The sequence below is a fragment of the Perissodus microlepis genome, chromosome 3, assembly GCF_051167445.1.
Source record: "Perissodus microlepis isolate ML-2025 ecotype Zambia chromosome 3, ASM5116744v1, whole genome shotgun sequence".
Classification (NCBI taxonomy): Eukaryota; Metazoa; Chordata; class Actinopteri; order Cichliformes; family Cichlidae; genus Perissodus; species Perissodus microlepis.
In genome coordinates this window covers 28,857,996-28,879,596 of record NC_140463.1, presented here as the reverse complement: position 1 = coordinate 28,879,596, position 21,601 = coordinate 28,857,996, and the positions used below count along the sequence as shown (strand labels likewise).

The 21,601-nt window shown below is 41.6% G+C and overlaps 1 protein-coding gene across 2 annotated transcripts in view; it reads right to left on the bottom strand.

The window, feature by feature from the left end:
- Window positions 1–11,101, bottom strand: part of gal3st3 (galactose-3-O-sulfotransferase 3) — a 45,118-nt gene extending 34,017 nt beyond the window's left edge. The window contains exon 1 of one of the 2 annotated variants that reach the window (XM_084923895.1): window positions 10,572–11,101. The gene's annotated coding sequence lies outside the window, so the exon portion shown is untranslated. The other variant, XM_084923896.1, reaches the window with a different exon arrangement.
- Between the last annotated feature and the right edge of the window lie 10,500 nt (window positions 11,102–21,601).

Genomic DNA, 21,601 nt, shown 5'->3' with positions numbered 1-21,601 from the left:
GGGACAGAAAACGTTCCACTGAAAGCTGCTGACAAAGTGTGTTTGCATTCATTTTTGAGGTTATTAGCTGTGCACAGTTTGTGCGTGTGTGCATATCCATTTTGCTTACACACCTGTATTTACAGTCTTCCTGTGCCATGTATTTGTGTGTCTGTGCTCTTGCAGAGGATATTTTCAGAAACTGAGGACAAAAGTCTGACTTTTGACTGGAGTTTGAGTTTCAGAAGTCAGAGAAGACGAACACAAAGTGTCACAGTAATGTGGTGCTGATATTTTCAGTGGGGCAAGGTGGTAAAACATGAGGTGTGCAGCTGATGGCGATGCTTAAAGGAAGGTTTTCGTTTTTCTATACTTTGTTATAAAGATTGTGTGACACGAGATCCATTCACATGACAAAAGCAGTCTGGTGAGCCAAATCACTCGGGGCATAAACAAAGCAACTTGTCAGGCAGACTAAAACTAACGGTTTTACTATATGAACGGTTCAGGTAGCTGATACCATGCTCCTAATCGAATTGCATGACTGCCCCCAAAACACACATACACCAAACAAAATCACAATAAAACATACTATTTGTGCTGCATGTCAGCACTCCTTCCTGCTGAAGAATAATAAGATGGTATTACTTCTTTTACTCAATTAAAAACTATATTAACAAAAACTAGTTATTATTATTAGTGGTGGATTTTTCAAACTGTTCCTTTATGAAACTAAACAATAAAACCCACCTCAGTACACATAAACTGGATTTCTGAAAAATTGTGTTTATAAAATAACCAAAGTAAAAATTATTATTCTGCAGAAAAACGCTTTCTTGATTAATTTTACTGCTGCAAATGTTAAAGATTGAGCTCATTTTAAATGCTTTATGTTCTGTTTTATGTCCAGAATCATATTCTATAAATCCCGTTTGTAATGGCTGCGCTGTGAGGAGCATCTGTGAAAAAAACAGCTGTTTTTGTGAGTTCATCTGAATTTAAAAAAAAATAGGTATATTCAAATCTAATCATAATGCAGTGTGACATGATAACTCTTCAATATTTACAGGAGGATAAAAAATAATGAAAAATAAAGTTGGATGTTGGCAAACCAGCTGGTTAAAGGTATTATGATCAGTCAACCTTATGAACCAAACAATTTTTCATATTCTTCTTATCTGCTGAGCCTGCAGCTGGTCAACTTCTTTTTTAACTATATGAGACCTGTTATGTATGTATGTAGACATTAATAGATTAAAACAAAAACACTTGGTGACAAGTGTTTTTGTTTGGATGTCTATACAAATGACTATAAACAAATACAAATTGATAGCTCAGTAAGGTGTAACTGTTCAAACACACATTGTTTTACTTATAGGCGCACAGTTTGTGTTCGCAGGCATGCATGTGTGCATATCCATTTTGCTGCTTACACACCTGTATTTACAGTCTTCCTGTGCCATGCTTACTCTTTGTATGTGTATCACATAGTGTCACAGTAATGTGGTGCTGATATTTTCAGTGGGGCAACGTGGTAAAACATGGGGTGTGCGGCTGATGGCGATGCTTAAAGGAAGGTTTTCGTTTTTCTAACTTGAACTGTTTGTGAGAACACAGATGTAGGAGGTGGCCCCAGACTGACAGCCTGCAAACCCTCAGGCTGTCCTATACATTTTTTTGTAAATTTTTTATTTTTTGTTTTGCTTTCGAATAAGTTAAGCTGTATGTCCAAGCGCGATCATTGTTAATCTGAAGTTGTCCAGGTGAATAGATAGATAGATAGATAGATAGATAGATAGATAGATAGATAGATAGATAGATAGATCTTCAATACATCTACACCATTAAAGCTCTTTTCTGAACTGAGCGTTTTCGGTCATATTTGAAACCTGCTTGTAAAATAAAATGAGCGGGTGTGCCACAGAAGTTTGAGAGCCTGAGCAGCTACCCTCAGAAAAAATGCAGAAAGCCCGCAGGTCCGTCCATATACATTTTTACAGCCATAGGTTTAAGCATAAGTTATGTTACATATGCAAGCTGATGATATGAAAGGATGGGCAGCTGACGCTTTGCTGCTAATCCAGTTTGTTTGAACTTGAACTGATTTATCACTCTTTAAGGGTATTTGTTAGAAGTTATGGAAAACATTTCATTATGTGAAGTTGCCCTCACATTGCTGGAAGCACAGCTGTGTGAGTGAGTGTTGTGCTCTCGGAGATCGTGCTGTTAGGACTCAGCCAGCTTCTCTGTAAAAACCTAATAACAGAGGCCCTCCGGCCAGAAAACGGATTAATTAAGGGTCCACACCGGAATCCCCAAGGGGTGGGCAGCCCTGTGCATTGTAACTCCACGTAATGTACACACCAGCGCACAGATGCTGCTGCGAATAAATAAGGCACATGCACACACACACAAGCAGACCTCATGATTAAAAACCCAAACACACAGGTAAAAGGAGTCAAAGTGTGTAAGAGCCCGCCTCTAACCTGACACCGGCAGCCTCCGGAAGAAACATCGTTAGCACTTCACGGAGGCTTTTACTCGCCTGCCTGGGCAGCTCAGCACACTCATTAAGTTCCTCCTCTTTATTAGACCAAACATATTGTTTCAGGATGAAAGAGGTGGAAGGCAGGTGGTAAAAATGAATAGTCAAAAGAAAACAGAAAAAAACTGTCTTTATTCCCCCTGTGGTTCTTAATCAAAGAGAACGAGAAATTTAAACAAATATTCGAATTTCAATAATTCAAGCTGCACAGTAAAATAATTTCCTCGGGTAAAATAAACAGCACAACACACATAAAGTGAGAAAGAAATCCACTGAAAAAAATAATTGTTTGCACTGACATCAGCTGAAAATGGATTATCATCATCAAACTATTACAGTGTTCAGCAATAAATAGCCGTGTGTTTGTCAGCACTGCTCGGCCCTCGGAGGTGTCCTCTATTGATCCGTGTGCCTCATCTTGCTCCTTGTAGCCTAATGAATAAGAGGTAATGGGATCCAGTCTATTGAAAAGAAGCTCTTTTTTTTTTTCAAACTGAGCCAAAGTGAAATATATTATAAGTCCCTCAACACACGCTGCAATACTTCTTTAGTTTGTGGCATCGGGAGTTCTTTGTGATGAAGCTCTTCGCTAGTGTGGAAAAGCGATATTCAGTTTCGAGTATCTGTTTTCTGGCTGAAGTCGAGCCAGTGATTCTATAGATAACATATCGAATGGCCTGCCGGAGTTAATAGCCACCACAGTGTGCTCTCACCGGCCATTATCATTGTTCTTATGCTCTGTTTTATGTGGCTTTATGGGCACTATAAGCTTCCCGTTTCATCCAAGGTCATGGGAACCGAGCTATTTGGAGGGCAACGACAGGATGTAAGTACACCGCCCAGCTTTTTCAATCAGAATTGCCATCAAGGGCCAGAGTACCCAAACCCACTGTATCTAACCTTGTTTCACTTCAGGTGGGCTGAAGTTCCACAGAAATCAATTTCAAAACAAAATAAAGGTAAAGCCCGTTATGAGTTTGTGCCGGCAGCTCACATTCATCCCACTGGCAGAAATAATCCGATTATGGCAAAATCTCTAATCTGATCATCTTGATTAGAATTAGAAGTTTCATCATAACCTGGTAGATTCAACCAGTTACAGCTATGTTTGGTGTTAGGGTTTGTTGGGAAAAAATATACTATTTAGTAGCTCGTCGTTTGCTTTTCAATCACCTGAGCACCTCACTTTATTTTCGGAAAGTACGCTAAAACATCCATTTTTACTGAGCAGATGTTACATCCATGTTTGTTTGTTGCTAATTAAGGTTATGCAATGTAAAAAATGAAAGGTCAAGAAGAGTTACTAAAGGTACAATAGTGTTTCCAAGATTAAGGATGAACTTATAACTGCATAATCCACAGTTGTGCTTGTGCCCTTTGCGATCATGTGGCATGAATGTTGAATGAGAGCCATGAATACAGTGATGTGAAAAAGGATGTTTTCTCAGGACTCTTTGCTGCCCTGCTTCTATAGAAATAAAGAGGGTAAGTAGAAGCCATGTGCTGTGAATCAAATGCACTTGATTGACTGATCATCAATAAGTGTGAGCACCTCTATAAAAGCAAGAAGTCCACTCTTGGGAAGATTGCTGATCTGGAGACTTTTCGCAAGAGTGGACGACCCAGCAAATTGACCCCGAGGTCAGATTCGTGCAATGCTCAAAGAAACTGCTAAAAGCCCAAGAGCTGCATGTCAAACTCTACAGGGCTCAGCTGTTTGGAAGAACGGCAGGAGAAAGCCTCTTCTCTCAAAAAAAAATCCCAGCAGCTCAGATTAGGTTTGCAAAGTTGCATTTGAACAAAACCAGAAAAACTCTGGAACAATGTCCTTTGGACAAGGGCGCAAAGTGGAGATGTCAGACCATGATGCACTGCACCACATTTGGAGAAAACCAAACACAGCATATCAGCACAAAAACCTCATAACAACTATCAGTGCGGTGGTGGAGGGGTGATGATTTCGGCAGTCGCTGAGTGAACCATGAACTCCTCTGTATACCAAAGTATTCTAGAGCAGCGGTCCTCAACCCCCGGGCCTCGGACCGGTACCGGTCCGTGAGTCGTTTGGTACCGGGCCGCGAGAGTTGAGGCTCAGGTGTGAAATGTATGGTTTTCAGGGTTTTTATCGGTTTTCAGCGTTATTTTGTTATCATTTTTATCGCTAACTCGGTTTTCCTGGGTCTTTTCACGTGTGTTATAAATAAATCTTTTTTTCGGTACTAGTTTTATTTTGTTGTATTTATCCGCGACACCTTAAAGGCCAGTCCGTGAAAAATATTGTCGGGCATAAACCGGTCCGTGGCGCAAAAAAGGTTGGGGACCGCTGTTCTAGAGAATCTGTCCTACAGCTAAACTTCACTCAAATTGGGTCTTGCAGCAGGACACATAACCTCCCGACCAGGTTATGTTTTCAGTACAAGTTACCATGGTGATTTTAGCCAAATAAAATGAGAGCCACCTTCATGACGCCGACGAACTTTAAACTCAGATTACCTCACAAACCCTTGATTCTTGCTTCATCGTGCACTCATCAATCCTGTCAGATAATAACACGTACAACAGATAGCGCTCAATTACCATCAGTCGCCATATTCATTACAGACACAATAATAAAACAGACACCAAAGGAACTGAACACACTGACAAGTCAGAGATTACAGTAGCATGAGGGAGACCTACACAGCGCTATGCAACATTAGAAGTTTTAATGTTGTGGCTGATTGGTGTTGCACCATGTGATCACTGCAATTAGCTTAGAGAGCATCAGCAGCTGCTAGATGAGGCGTTTGTGCCTCTTAGGGTAGTTAAACTGGAAACCACCCCAAATTATTCCTACTCCAGGATGGTTGTCATTATAATAATATTGATTTAATTTATATTCTCACACAGAATCATTGTAATGATAACTGTAATAAACACAATTTGATATCAGTCAAACTATAGGACAGGGCTCTTTGATCAGAAAGAAAGCCTGATCATCACTGTATTTTGAAATTTAAAATATTTATGTTATTTGGGTAAATTGATGAAAATCTACATATTTCTAAGTTAACCTCATGGCATCCCCTGCACCGCATACGCTCTGACTGACTAGCGCAAAAAAGAAAGCTTAAATGTTGTTATTACCCCAGTCAGATTAGTCATGGTGCTATTCATAGTACTGAGAAAAAAACAACCTCAGGCTCTGGTTCACTCAAACACTTTCCAAAAATCTAAAGAGTAGAGAGTGTCTGAATGGAAAAAGAAATTCAAGGTCAGGACTTTGGAAAAGGGAGGACTCTGCTACGTAGAAGTTTGCCCGACAATAACAACAGCACCCAGACCGAGATGCTCTCTGTATTAATAATGAATAATGCATTTTTGTGTTGTGCGGAACAGCAGGGCCATCGAGATACAGGACTTTGCTCCCATAATCTTTCTGCCCAGACCGTTTTAATCCAGGGTCTGCTGGTATCTGGCTATCGGACATCTACAAGTAGATGAAAGCGTTCGTACCAAGGGCAGCTCCCTGGAGCCGGGCCCAAACCCCGACAAAAACCCTCGTCCATCTGTCTTCATCTGGCACCAGCAGCCAGAACCACACATGACAGGGAACCAGGATAAAAGCCTGTCTCGTTTTGTGACAAGCAATAAAGAGCGCTCTAGCATTCATTTTTCATTATGAAGTCTTTGCTCTCTAACAATTATACAACAAATTACTGATGTCTCTTCTTCTTCATCTAGCAGGCTCCCCCAAGGAATCAATCACAACCAGGGATATCAATGATATGCGGCACCACGGGGGGGTGACAAGAGGGCACTTTCAACTCTACACCCTCCATTTTTGTATCCAGTAAAGCCTCTAATCTGAAATAAGGTGCATGCCTGCACATCAAAATCTATTTGCTCCCGAGCCACAACGAGGAGAAAATGTACCTTTGCACTAATGCATCAAAGTGGCTGAAAGTTGGCCAGTTTTCAATGTTTGTTTGTGTGTGTCTGTGTGCGCATGCATGCTTCTGCAAGGAGGGTTGCTCAAGACCAGCATCAACCTAACAGGGGATCAAGTGGATGGTGTGTGCGTGAGAGAATACATGTCTGTGTGTGTGTGTGTGTGTGTCTGCTGGCCAGGGTCAAACCAAGAGGTTTGTTAACATGGAGCATTAATCTCACTCAGGCCAACATCCACACATCGCTAAATCAGCGCACGCACACACACTCCCTCAGTTCTCCGCAGTGAGCCGAGATGCCCACAAGTAAATTTTTAATCACATGCGCTCTAATCACTCAGACTCACAGTCGGTCTTAAACCACAGTCATGACCTCCGCTTACGCACATTAAGAAGACCTCAGTGAGCACCGCATCCTCCTGCACCCCTGAAACCTGTGTGCCCGTAAAGCCCTTCCCTGTCAATACCAACTGCACAGAGAAGAAAAAAAAGTCAACGCTCACCATCTGTCCTCCTGTATGATTTTCTCTGCCCCTTTTTTTTCTCTGTGTGTGCAAGTGTGTGAGCTCTGCGATGCTTAACTGTCCCCTTCCTTCAAAGCTTTGCTGATACTGTTGCATTTTCTGAAAACCCCACCCACCCACCCTAAAATCACCATCTGGCTCCTTTTCACCTCTCCCCATCACCAGAATGTCATCTTTGTTGGCTTGACAGGGTACATGCAGGCGTTTCTGTCACTCCGAGTTAAATTTGAATAAAAAATAACTGCATTATACTGTATACAGACACTCCACATCCTACTTCTCCAGGTTATTTTCCTCCCTTTCTTTTAGAAATTCCTATCTCACACAAATGGAGGAATTTATGCTACATACCAGCATGTCTGACTCTTTCCGCCTCCCGGGAACCAGTAAACAAAGACTTCTCCTTTTCTGGCTCGGGGCCTAAGAACGACCGTTTTCAGGGACACTGTGCAGCAGCCAGACACAGAGCAGTATATCATAGTCTGCTACAGTATAAATAAACTCCTTTCTCTGAGCCTTTAAAGGGCACCCTCCATCTAAAAAGACTTTTGTGATGAGCTTTAACACAGCCATGCAGTGAATCTTAGTCAGCGCACTTTATCTTCACGTTTTTTTGTAGAGGGCCGGTGTGGCCCGTGCGTTAGTGTGTGAGCGTTTATTCGTAAGTGTGTCGCTGTTCTATCCCTCCCTGCCCCCTCCATCAACACCACCTCGCCTCACCTCCATTGTTATTCCCTGCATCGCTGTTCTCCCAACAGAGTGCACATTCATCACTCGGTCTTGTGCCTTTCTTGTGGGCACGCCAGAGAGAGAGAAGAAAAAAGAAAGAAAGAAAGAAAGAAAGTCAGGAACCTTTTTAGGTCCGTGCTTGTAAATGACCTGCCGCGAGATGGGGTTTATTAAGTCACCTCGCCTCCTTTCTCACTAACCTACTTCCCGAAGACAGACGAGGAGGCGAGAGACAGACGGACAGAGGGGAGGCAGGTAGACGCACGGATCAAAAAGGAGCAGCAGTGGACCGGGTTCGTGCGGGGGGCGAGGATTGATGAGATTTCTCAGTATTTTACGTGGGCCGTCCATCCACCTGCTGTCAAAGCCGTTTAAAAAGACACGAAAACAAGAAAATCTGGGAATTATTTCTGTTTTGTGAGACATTTACAAAGGAGTCCCACGGTTATTTGCTTTTCTTGATGGGAAAAGGGGGGAAACACCATTCTAGCTTCCTGGAGTATTTGATGGCTTTAAAATGTCTTGTTTTGTCTGACCAAAAGTCAAAAACAAGCACCAAATAAAAAAATGGTGTCGGGGGGCAAATTCTTATTTTGACAAGCTGGAGCCTGCAAATATTTTTTTTTTCCATTTTAAGCTTACTAAATGACTTGAATTATTCATTAGATGTGACAGCTATTTCACTGAGTGACTGAGCTGAAATAGGGACACCTCCTCTGATACGCTTCATGTTTATTTTAAATCTTTTTTATTCTATTCCCCCACCCAAGTAAATGATTTCTGCAGGGACTGACTTGCTTTGAGTGTGGCCCATAATTTTCTGTCAGCTGTCAGATTAATGACGTACCCCATTAACATGTAACCAAAGTACATTTTATGTGTGTGTGTGTGTGTGTGTGTATGTGTGTGTGTGTGTGAAGAGCCACTTCAAGAACCAACAGTGACAACAATGCGCATTTCCTTCCAACAAGGCAAATACAAACCTCTGTAAGTGATGCAGCAGACTGAAAAAACTTCAGCCAACAACAAACTAATCAACTAATGGAACAGAAGCAAATCTGTGTTACGGAAAATATTGAACAGGCTCCAGCAACAGCTGGAATCATTTTTGCCATCATGCTAGATTCAATAAAGGTATAAATAGTCTGTCATTAACAGTTGCCCTCCTCTCCTCCGGGTGTACGAAAGAGTTCACACTGATAATCCCGCACGGTTAATCTCCGCGTGAAGTTTAATTAATTTCCCGGCACAGGTGTTGACACTCTCTTAATCTGACTGAGCAGGAGAAATCAATCATCCCGACAAGCTTTGAGGCGCTGGCAGAGAAGATCGCGATAAATACACCGATTTCATCCCGGTGTATAGCTGGTTTTAGGCTAATGTGTCCGACAGTGTAAGCGTCTCAGCTCGGACAGGACGCGCTTTCGTGCAGTTCTCCAAAATCCTGACTGCACGTCGCTGGCAGCGGATAACGAAAGGATCTGCCCAATGTCGACCAGTCGACAAGCAGACCGGTTTTCCAGGTTAAAGCTGGGTTTATGGTCCAGCGCAGCTAGCGCTGTTCGCACCGCTGAGTGCAGTGAGCTCTGTTGCCAGATGGAGGTAATGCACAAAGTATGCAGTACAACAGGTCTGTTTTACTGTGCTTGTGCTTTTGCTGGTCTGTCAGCCGGCCGAGGAGAAAAGGGGTATTATACAAATATATATACAAATCATTTACAGCTTTGGTTTTTGCCTTTTTGCAAGTATTCCATATGACTTGACTAAAATAAAGACCTCTGTGGAAAAAGAAGGTTTTCATGTCCAGTTCATGCAAATACATGTTGTAGTTATCTTCATATGACGATGCAAAATACTGGCACCTGTGTGTCCACTGACATGAAATCACAAGCTGATATTTTCCTCCTAAAACCACAAAGAAACTCATCAGACTCGAGACGAGCTGGAAACATCAACACCTGCTACCTGTCACCAGTTTCTTACACAGTTTAACACAGCTTCCCGCTTAACTGGCACATTAATTTGCTCGAACAAAAAGCTGAATGTGAAAATATTTGTCATCAGCATAGTTCGCGTTGCTATTTGAAGATACTATCAGCACCTATATGCACATGTATACACTTAAGACGATGGCAATTCCTTTTTTCCGCCAGGTCTGTGATCTAATCTATTCAAAAAATGGACAAATCTGCAACATCTGGAGAGCGTAAAATGTAAGCAAATCTAACCAGTTGAAAAAAAAATCTGTTAACCTGGAAAACCGGGTTAGAGCAGCGAGTGAGTTTAGCGGGAACGCGATAACCGGGAGGGAAAAAAGAAAAAAAAAACTTCAAAAGGTTAAAAAAACGACATGAAAAGCACGGACGGTGGTTACCGTGTCCACTCTTCATTGCTTTTAACACTCAGCTTCACTTCAGCTCTTTGTATGTGAGAACTTCGTTCTTCTCCGCCGCTGGATCGACAACAGCACCAGCACGCCTGGATAGCTTTGAGGGGTCGTGCCGGACTGAAATCACTCCGCGGCGCATTTCCAAATGACACACATGTTGGCTCTGAACACCTTTTTTTTTTTTTTTTTTTTTGAGGAAAACGTGTCAGCGCGGAGGGGTGGCCATAAATCCGCTTTTGGCGCAGCTATCGGTGCGTAATTGTCCCCACAGAGGAGCGGTGAGGATCACAGAGAAAGAAAAACGGAACATTGGCACAATAGAAACAAACATGACCGTCTACAAATGTCCGCTTGTGACACATCGACCCCCCTTTTTCCCTTTTAAACAGCACATCAGACACGTCCACTGCTGCGCTACTACGGGGATTAACGCCGCCATGTAAGGATAGGGATGCTGCTATTACACCGTTACCGACCTTTGTTATCTCCGGAGCTGTGATGTGATGTGACGGTGGTAGCGGTGATTTCTCCCCTCAGGCGGACTGCGTGTCCCGGCCAGCCGGCTGCCTCCTGTCCCCTCTCCTCCTTCTTTCTTCTTTTTCCGTTATTTTATTTTAAATTATTTTATTTGTTCGATTTATTGGAGGACCTCCCGCTCCTCCTGCTCGCCTTCACTCTTGGCTCTCTTCGGCACTGTTTGGGGCTTGTTCAGGTGAAGCAGTCAGTGAGGCTGCAGATCTGCTGTCTGTCAAGAGGATGGTCCTCGCGAGCGACTCCTCGTGCTACATAACGAGAGGCGTTTGCCTCTCTCTCCTCTCTCTCACTCTCTCTCTCTCTCTCTCTCTGCGCGTGTGTTCGTGACGCGCGGAGAACGCTGTGCGGCGGCTCGTGCGCTCACAGCAAGCACATATGGTCTTCACACACGCCACGAGCACATTAACGCGCATGGAAAATCCTAACGGAAAGTCGTTCGACCGTGACGAGAAAATTATTGTAATACTTATGTAACGTTTCCCCGAATATTGTATCTCCGGCTCCGGGCGCTCCGTTAACCCCGCGCTCTCTGTTGTAAAGTTGCTTCTTGCCGTTCACTGTGAAAAGCTTTTGTGATGCCACGCAGGCTGATTTAAATTTGAAGTGGGGCTTCACAGAGAGCTCGTATGTAAATCTACAGTCAACAGGGGTGCATTTAGTGATTCACGGGCCTTAGGCAACCCCGGGAACGGGGCCTCCCTCATCTATTATTCACAGCATTTTCATAACAAAGGGGTGTTTAGTATGACTGAGGTTACTAATTGCAATGAATGCAAGCATTTAGTAGATTTATTTTTCATTATTTCAACACTTATACCCCCCCCCCCCCCACACACACACACACCCCCTTGGTGAATTACAGTTCCCATCCAACCCTCTCAAAATGAGCTGAGTCATATATTTTGTTTTAGCATGTACAATGGAGACATTCCAAAACACCATAAATATGGGTATGGGCACAAGTTTGTTTGTTTTTTTACAAGTTTACATGACTCAACAAGCCAATCATCTCAGCCTTGATAATCAAGTTGTCATGGAAATCACTAATCTTTGCTGCAGTGGGACCACTGTCACGTTTAAGTGTCCTCCAACATTTCTGATCCAAGAGGCCCACTCAGCAGTCACATTCCTCTTTCACAGAACTATAAAAACCACCAACAAAATATATTTGTTTCTTGAACACTATTGTGATGGAAATGTTTAATGTTTTGACATTAAACATTTCTTGCTATTTTGTTTCTATGTCTGGATGCAAGGCTCTATAGTATCATGTTTTTGTCTTGATATTATCAGGCGCATTATCAGGGATTGTAACATTTAGTCCTTTTACGGAATGACTCAGTTGCAACATAAACTCAAGTTATCACTTTCACACTTGTATTGTTGTTGTATTGTATTCTGTGACCATGCTGGGTGAATAACTTGATCGATCCAATCGTTCTCTTCCAATCATCCTCATCAGGGTTGTCTAACATACATGCTGCTTCTGTTCTAGGACAAAAAAAATACACACCCCTAAGAGAGAAATAAAATGAACAGACCAAAATATGAAATAAGAAATCTTGGTACAAAAGGGAGCGATTTTAAAAATATGTGATGTTCTTGTCTAATCCAAAAGTCAGCGTACTGAGATAAAGCAGTGCTAGAAGACTGTTAACAGCACGACCATTAGGCAGGGAGGGAGAAAAACACAGTCACACAGGCAGCGGCACGGAGCTGCGTGCCATGATCCAGGAGGAAGTGTCAAAGTATGTGGATGGTGCTGTCGGCCCTCCAGCTTAGCCTCTGCTTTCGGGAACATAGAAGTAACACAGAGAACTTCTTTGTTGTGTTAGAAACAATGACAGCTCTCAGCTAGGAGTCCATTCTCTGTGCTTGTCTCTTAGGTGTTTTGGGAGGGTTTTAAACACTGGCGGGTCTTTCATATTTCTTCCTGTTTCTGGTGAACTCTACTGTGGTTCCCTTTACTAGTCTACTCTATTCTACATATGCATTGCATCACTGAGATTGGGTTATGCGCAGACCTTGCTTTGGAGAACTGGACGCAAATCGAAAATGGTTTACAGTGTGTGGCTAAAAACCTGCAGAAACAGATAAAGAACCATTAATTCCACCTCGAAATCAAATAGTAGAAACTGCCGTAGTAGGTTTTCATTGTTACTCGGAAAGACTAGCTCTTTGGCGTCTGCGAGGAACCGCGAACAGATTGCGTTCCTGCTTGGAATGGTAATTGCTAAAAAGTTAATCCTACAGCAGTGGAAATAAAATGGCTCAGCACCCACATTTGAGCTTTGGATGGGAGAAATGATGAATACATCGCATTTGGAGAGTCTGAGACTTCTGAGCGATAACAGACTCAATAAATCTGAGACATCCTGGAATACTGTACGAGCATTTTTGAAAACAAAACAGGCCGTGCTGTTCCAAACAAGCTTTAATGCTGCATTCAAGGATCACTGTTGTTAGAGGTGCTGTTTCTCTCTTCTATTAAAAAAAACCCAATACAATCATTGGGTATAAAATTGTCATCATACTTATAGCAGATCTTTTATTTATTTATTTTTTAATGGTGTCGCGTGTGAGTCTTGCAGTGCTAATTGGCTCCAGTGTCCCCTTAATCGTCTCTTTCCTGGTTGGCCCTGGAGGTTTACAACACCCTCACAATCTGACCCACGTCGATTTTTATCACCCTGCCTCTCTCTCCCCTGCCATTTGAAGTCAACTTTTAAACGCTCTTTACTAAGAAACATAGATCCTCTTTTCTCACGCTGATTACCGTCTCCTTAAACTGGCTCTTTATAAGTTATTATTCTCGTTTGTATTTATTTTGCCTGTACTGTGTATTGCAATTTATTTCCACTCCCTTCTTTTGTAGTCACGTTTGTTTTTTTTATCTCCGTTACTCAAAAACACGTCTCAAAGACTTAGTAGTCGTCATATTTTTCATCCTGTTCTTACAGTGTTCCTGTGCACTAATAATGAGTCACCTGTAGTGTATTTAAAGGACAGTTGGACTCTTTCTGGCTTTTACCTCCTAATAAATCCCACCGCTCTTTGATTTTATTAGTATTACGTTCCTATTTTTTGGGGCGAGGTTAAGGATGCTTCCTGAATCCTGACGGACAGACTGAGTAACGATCTGGACTCGGGGGTGTAATAAATTAATGAGTTATTGTGTTTGCAGCGTATTGCCTCCTCCATACGGGTTATTATTCTTGTGAGGAACAGCGCAGACTTTGATTAGGCAACGCTGTCGCTTCTTCCTATTGATCCTGTTTGTGATGAGCTGCAGAGATTGGCCGAAGCTTGTTAAACACCCCGCTGGCATTATAAATTCATTGTTTTTAGCTTGTTTGTGGACCGGCAGTAATGCATGACACCGCCGTGCTGAATGGATATTGTTTAATGGGCTGCTTTCTGATTGATTGGACGCTTTCTTGTGGTTCCTCTGCAGCTTTTTATGGTTTGTGCTTGATGTGATTTGAGAAGCAGGGACAGATGTTTCTAAAACTTTACAGACTTTTTCTTCTTTGATACAACTGGTTGTTTTTGAGCATTAAAAAATATTAAAGACTTGCAATGGCTAAATGACTTTTTATATTCAAAAGGCTTCAAAAGAGGCTTCTTATGAATGAGATACCAGCAAAGTATTATTCAACATTTTATCTGTTCGTATAATTACTTTTATTGATTTGTGTAGACAAGAATCAGGTCAGCCTGGACTGACAAAACTTAAAAAAAAACCCTGACTTTATCAATATTTTGTACTTCAGAACCAAAGCAAACGTCCATCGTGTTCCACACCATGAATGGCACAAAAGATTGAAAAGAACTGAGGCAGGACAGAGTCATGCACCATTTACTTTATTTTTAAATTATTTACAATCTCTGCCCGCTTGCAGAGATCCCCGGACACGCCTCACTTCATCTTCCATTCGAGCTGTCAGGGTGCAATCAGCAGACATGGAGGGCGCTCTGGATGGTCCGTGACGTTACTTTGATCTGTTCAGGGTCCCTCACGCTACTAACAAGACCCACCACGCTCCTGCTGTCGGGCTAAATAAGTCAAGGTTGTGATGTTGTGGACAATGTTGCTGGTATATAATATGTGTTTGTGGTGAGCTTACCAGCCATGATTTCAGCTTTTTGACAGGTTACAGCAATAAACTGTTTGGTTATCATAAAGATTCAGAAGAATAAAAACTACACTGCAAAAACTCTAAATCTTACCAAGTATATTTGTCTAATTTCAAGTCAAAATATTAAGTGAAAAAAATCTGCCAATGAAACAAGTGAAAATTTTCTAGTTTGTCTGCAGTTTCAAGATTCACTGTCTTGAAATGTTGCTTTGTAGCTGTTTTTGTCTTATTTTAAGTGTAATGAGATGTTTTGACTAGAAATAAGACAAATATACTTGGTAAGAGCAGAGATGGGCAGTAACGCGTTACTGTAATCTGATTACTTTTCCCAAGTAGCGAGTAAAGTAAGGGATTACTATTGCAAAAACGGTAATTAGATTACCGTTACTTTCCTGTAGGAACGCTGCGTTACTGCGTTACTAAAACCGTGATTTTTTTGCAGAATGTCTCATGACAGTGACATAAGCGAGTGCGACGTTTGTGACAACAGCTGTGTGCAGATCAACAATGGATAATATATCGAGTGCGGGAGAGAGTATGAGCGTGCAGCGTTTAAAGCTTGGAAGTACTGACCTTACTTTGAGTTTGATTCCATAAAAAGTGACAAAAACATTAGCGTCAATTGTGCGTGGGAAGAAAACTTCTTTTTACAGCGAAAAAAACCCCTAAACAAGCACCGAGTGCGCTACCACGTAATGGGAAATTCACAGAGAAGCTGCCGTATCCTTCCACTGACCGCTGCGGCACACCTGCACCAGAGCACACCTCCGTCTACCCTACTCCTGCTTTACAGGTGAAAATAGAGCAACAGGACCGCTGAGTCTTTGATTTTATTTATTTTCTGCTGTGTTTTACTTGCATCTATTTGAAAGACTGAGTGTAAACACAAAAAAAAATATTTTATTTTATGTGCTGGAATGTGCAGAAAATAGGTTTAAATGTTAAACTAATTTCTTCAAGTCAGAGAATGTTGCATATAATTTAATTATTGCTTGATGCATAAAGTTAAAAGATTAAAACTGATAAAACAAGTTAAAAAAAAGAGACTTTTCCATTTGATTACATTTTGTATGATGGATTATGCAGAAAAAGTAGAATTGGGCTGAAAGGTCTATCGCTTTATCACCTATTCAGGTTGTAAATCGTGTTTTTAAAAGTAACTAAGTAATTAATTACTTTTGAAAATAAGTAATCAGTAAAGTAACGGGATTACTTTTTTTGGGAAGTAATCAGTAATTAGTTACTGATTACTTTTTTCAAGTAACTTGACCAACACTGGGTAAGAGTTTGAGTTTTTGCAGTGTACACCTACAGCGGTTCAACACAAGTCTTGAGATGATTGCTCTGAAGCAGCTGACATAAAACTATATGGGTGTTGGATAGCACTCAAAACAGATATCACCTGGTAAACAACACTAAGTGAAAATGAAACAGCGATCAGTATGTAACTTCCAGCTTTAAAGAGACCAAAGAGCTTTGTTTTTGGTGCCTCTAGCAAATTTGATCATAATTAATATTATAAATGGTAACTCCCACAAAGCTTTAGTCCACCTGAACTGGAAATGTGAGATCTGTTGTTATTACTACGCTGATTACATCGACCAGTATGCAAATACAACCCCTATTCCAAAAGAACTCTTTGACTCTTGTAAAAACATATAGCAGTCAGTGAGGCTGCTATATGTTCCAGTAACATGTTTTATATGTCTGTGACCTTCATGCCCATAGGACACACTATATTAAAAGCAGGCATGATTCTTTCATGCAAATCACTGCATGGCCTCACAGACACTTCTAGAAATCGGTGTCTGTGAACCCAGCTCTCTGTGCCATTAAAGATATGTCATGCACACAGGAAGCCAGGGTTGACAAATTAAATGTAAACATTTGCAAATAACATGAAACATGCACACTGAAGCATGTCGGGCAGTATCCTGGCATCGTTTTCAACACGGTAATGAATCCTATTTATTTGACTGCAATAAAGAATGCCTGGACCTCTCACTGGTTTTCCTCTTGCAGCTTGTTGCTGGCTGTAACTGCTTTCTTTCCCTCGGCAGGAGCTGCTGTTTTCAGCAAAACCTCTAAAATCTCACTGTACACCAATAAGGATGTTTAAAAAAGAACTTTTTTAAAGGAGTCCCAGTGGGTCGAGCCTGTTCAACTGTGCAATATGATGAGTGGATTCTGTTGGTGGCCTTCAAGTGTTTCTGCGGCATCTGTATATATATTACGTTTACTTGTGTCTGCAGCCACAGGAGGGTCAGAAAGCTCAGCTGCTGGCGGAAGATTAGAAAGCACCTTATCTCTGGAAGAATAAACTGAATATTTAAAGTACTGTGCAAAAGTATCAAGCCCTCATTTCTTTATATTTCGCCAAGAAATTCGTGAAGTGGTTTATTAAAACAAAACATGAGCAAACATACAGGAAATATGTATGAGGTGAAAACAGAGAATGTACAACTCTGGTGAGCTTAAAAGTCAATATTTGGAATGCAAACCTTTATTCTTTAATGCAGCGTGAACTCTTTTTCTCTAAGTACTCTTCAGGAATAGTTCTCCAGACTATTGACATTGATTTTCAATCCAGTTCTTGTGTAATTTGGCACACCTCAGCCTGTTCTCGCTGTTTCCCTTCCTTAAGAACGCCTTCTTGACAGCCACCCTTCCACTGAGGCCATGTCTGATGAGGCTTCAGTGAACAGTTGATGGATTGGCTGGACTATTTTTTTTCTCCTCCTATTTCTTAAGGATGTAACTTTCACATACTGTTCACCTGCTGTACACAGTCTAAACTGAAAATGATCAGGCACAATTATTATTATTATTATTATTATTATTATTATTTGTGTTTTCATCACAAGGGTGATCTTTTACATTTTTAAAATGATATTAATAATATCTGAAAAGTGCGATTTATGACTTTTTTTAAATAGACCCTGAAAAATGCTCTCGGTGGAAGGACATCCTGGGAACTGGGGTGCTGATGCAACCTGCAAAGACATGTAGCTGCCTGGTTCTTATTTGTATTAAGATAATAAACAATTCTATTATGTCTGAGCTTCCTGGAGGATTCTTTCTGCACTGAGGAGACATGTTCTTGTCAAAATGTTATACAGTGCAGATTTTCTTTGGTGGTTTAAAAAGATAAAAAAGATGGTGATAACGCCTCTTATCAGCCATTTGTTCACATGCACTGGGTCTGCATGCAAAGCAAATCTGATGCGCAGAGCTTAGAGTCAAAGCCAAATAAATTTATATTTATATACAAATACAAAACAAAGTGCACAGTGAGGTAAAGTAAGGGGACACAATTTCAAGTAATTTCAATTATGAAACATTAATTCCCATACTGCACTTAAAGGATGAGTATGAAAAAATATGTATTGCACTCCTGGATGAGGTAGATTTTGTCTGTATTTTAGGGTTTTTTTCACCACCAGTCTGACTTTTGTTGGAAAGAAGCTCTTGTGGAAGCGTGTTGTATGCGTTGCCAGTTCTTCTCACCCCGTGGTGGACTGGCAAACTGATGGTGAAGCCTCTTAGTGTCTCGTGCACACTTTTAGAATTGGATGCACATTCACGCTCGTGTGTCTCCTCCTGGGAAAAGTCAAGCCAGGGATTTTTACTTGTGTGGGGTAACTCACCACACTGTGGAGCAACTATGCTATGGGCTTTAACCAGCTGAGAGTTACATGAGAATGTCCAGTTCCAGCAGATAGCTGCACCTCCCTGCTTCTGCTCCTGCTGGAGGTTTCAGGACTTGTTCCTACCTCCCTACTGGATAATAATTAACCAGAGTATTGGAACTAGCTCTTTAATACATTGGGTTCTTTGTTGGTAAATTACTTTGCAATTACGCTTGTTCTCAATTAGTTATATATAAACTATAACAAACCAAACTGAATTCGTTACACATTAATTTTATTTGTGTACTTAAAAAAACATAATAAAGATATCCTTGTGAGTGCCACCTTAATACACCCTAATATGACGAATGGTGTGAGCTGTAAAAACTGTGCCACTTGCCACAGAGGCCGAAGCATTTCTTTTCTCCCCAGCCTTTGATTACCTCTGTCTTTTTATTCATTGTTAGATTTAAATGCATGAGTTGGTTGCTGTGTGCGAGTCCTCTCTACCTCTCCGTTTCTCCCTGGCTCCAAAAATAAAGATTTGCTTGCTTTGCGGTAATCAATGAAACGGGAGCTGCTTCACCCACTTGAAATATTTAATAAGAAAGTACAACAGACTCCAGGTCAGTTTTTAATAGGCCCGTGTAGGATGGGATATAGGGCCTCATTTATTAGCACAGATAAAACCTCTACTGTTCCAAACGGGCCTGTCAACACATCCTGTCAGCACTGCTTCGCACTGCCGTCCAAACACACTCACACACGCATTCCCACACTCCTCTTTGTCATCTTTCTTATTTTTCCCACTGCTGCCTTCTCACATTTGCTTTGCCTTCTCTCCTCTCTCTTCTTTTTCTCATTTGCTCCTTCCAGCAGACACATTTTTTTCCTCCAACTAATTTCACCATCTCCTGTCCTCTTACCTCGCTCCTTTCTCTCTCGCTAAATCTGCTCTGGACGATGTTCGAGTAGTTATTAGGTTTCCTGCCGCTTCCTCGCTGTCTTGTGCCTGTTTCTGTATGTGTGTGTTAATGAAATCCCCACCACCACCACCACCACCACCCACTCCCCTGGGCTCAGGTGGCACTCCTTTGACCGGCGAGCTCAGTGCTGCGGCTCAACATGAGGGCAAAGGTTGTAACCAGTTTCCCATTTACTGAATAAATTAGCTGTGTGGGCAGTGTGTGTGTGTGAGAAAAAAGGCTGCTCGGCACACACATAAACGGCTGCGGTCGTGTTTTCTGCCTGGCGCACACTGGCTCGGCCCTCTTAAAGGATATGGTCATATTACTCGGCACGGGGTCAAAGGTCAAAGCCAGCGAGGCACCCGATACAGAAGACGCTGTGTTCTCGCTGAGCTGCCGCTCGGCTTTCTTCTGTGTAAGACATCGGCCTTTCTGTGTTGTTTTGACACAATGATCGTCCTGTTTTAGGATCAACACACTGTGCGCACGAGCCTACGTCCGCAGTGGCGAATGTGTGTCACTCTCTATACTTACACGCCCAAATTTAGTTGGAGAAGGTTTCATTTTCATAGCTTTTATTTTAGACTTGTGACCCAGATTTTCTGACATCATCCCATGTCCCCATGGCTCGCCTATGCTATCAAAAGTATTACAGAGAGCCATGCACTATATTGCCAAAAGTATTCACTCGTCTGCCTTTGCACGTATATCAATTCAAGTGACGTGTCATTCTTAATCCGTAGGGTTTAATATAATGTCAGCGCACTGTTTGCAGGTATAACAGCTTCAGCTCTTCTGGGAAGTCTTTCTACAAGGTTTAGGGGTGTTTATGGGGACTTTTGACCAGTTTTGATCAACCCTACACCACGATTCCCCGTTCACCAAACATTACACTTGGCACAATGCAGTCGGACAAGGACTGTTCCCCCGGCAACTGTCAGACTCGTCAATCACATCACCAGATGGAGAAACGTGATAGGTCGTCTCCGCTGCTCTACACCAGTTTCACTTTGTTATATACCACAAAACAGCTGACTGTGGAATATTTAGTAGTAAGGAAATTTTACGATTGCACAGGTGGCATCCTATCACTGCACCACTCTGGAGTACACTGAGCTCCTGAGCGAGCCGTTCTTTCTCTAATGTTTGTAGAAGCAGTCTGCATGCCTCGGTGTTTGGTTTTATACACCTGTGACCACTGAAGTGGTTGAAACAGCAGAAACACCAGCAGGCGATGGCCTCCTCATGAACCTCCAAAAATCTGGGAACAGGGCATCTAGTTTCGAGGTGATCTCTCCTGTGCCGTATGTAGTGCTTTAATGCATAGTGTATCATATTTGACAGTTTCTGTGAGTTTTTGAGACCACATCATCCGTGTGGGTTTTATTTCCCCACTAAAAACCAAAATAAATTGCACATTACATTTTTAAACAATAAATTGCACAAAAAGGAGCAAATATGATACAAAGAATATAGATTTTCGTTGTCAGAAGGTTAAATAAACTCTCAACTATTTAATGGTTCGGGCTTTAAAGGGTTAATCCGCAATAATCGATACACCCTGTAAAACTGAACTGGAGGACCAGTAAGCAGAGGGTAAATCTAATATTATATCTTCTGCTGCCAGCTGTTCCTGTCCTCCCACAGTCTGAATATCTTCATGATGTTCCTTGACTGTTTCAGTGTGCTCTCCTCTCATTACCACATTAATACATTGTCTGATAATTCAGACTCACTGTGGCTATAGGATTTTTGTTATTAGTTCAGTAAGGAATGAAAATCAGCTTAAATGGATTTGATGGATGTAATGGTTTAAATGTGACAAATCCCACAGGAGAAGCCATCCTTTAAAAATCTTTTTGCTGTTGTTCTGCCAGATCAATCCAGAGAGCCGGCAGTTTAAGCCAGTATTGAATTTTTGCATAAACACTACAGGATATCTTGACTGTTAATCCTGTGTAGTTATTCAAACTGTAATTGTAGCTCAAATCAATTTCAAGCATTCAACATTTTTATGTCACCATTCTGTCTATTGATATTAACAATTAGTAAACATTTCAGTGTAACACACTATAGACAGGGGTGCACAGTACAGCATTTGCATACAGTACTGTTCACCCATCATTTCCTTGTGTTTTAATAGGGAAATTGGCCATAGGTCCATTGATTGACAGTTTGTTTACCAAGCTTCTAACAACCTTGAAAGTCCACATGTATTTTCCAACTCAGTCTGAAC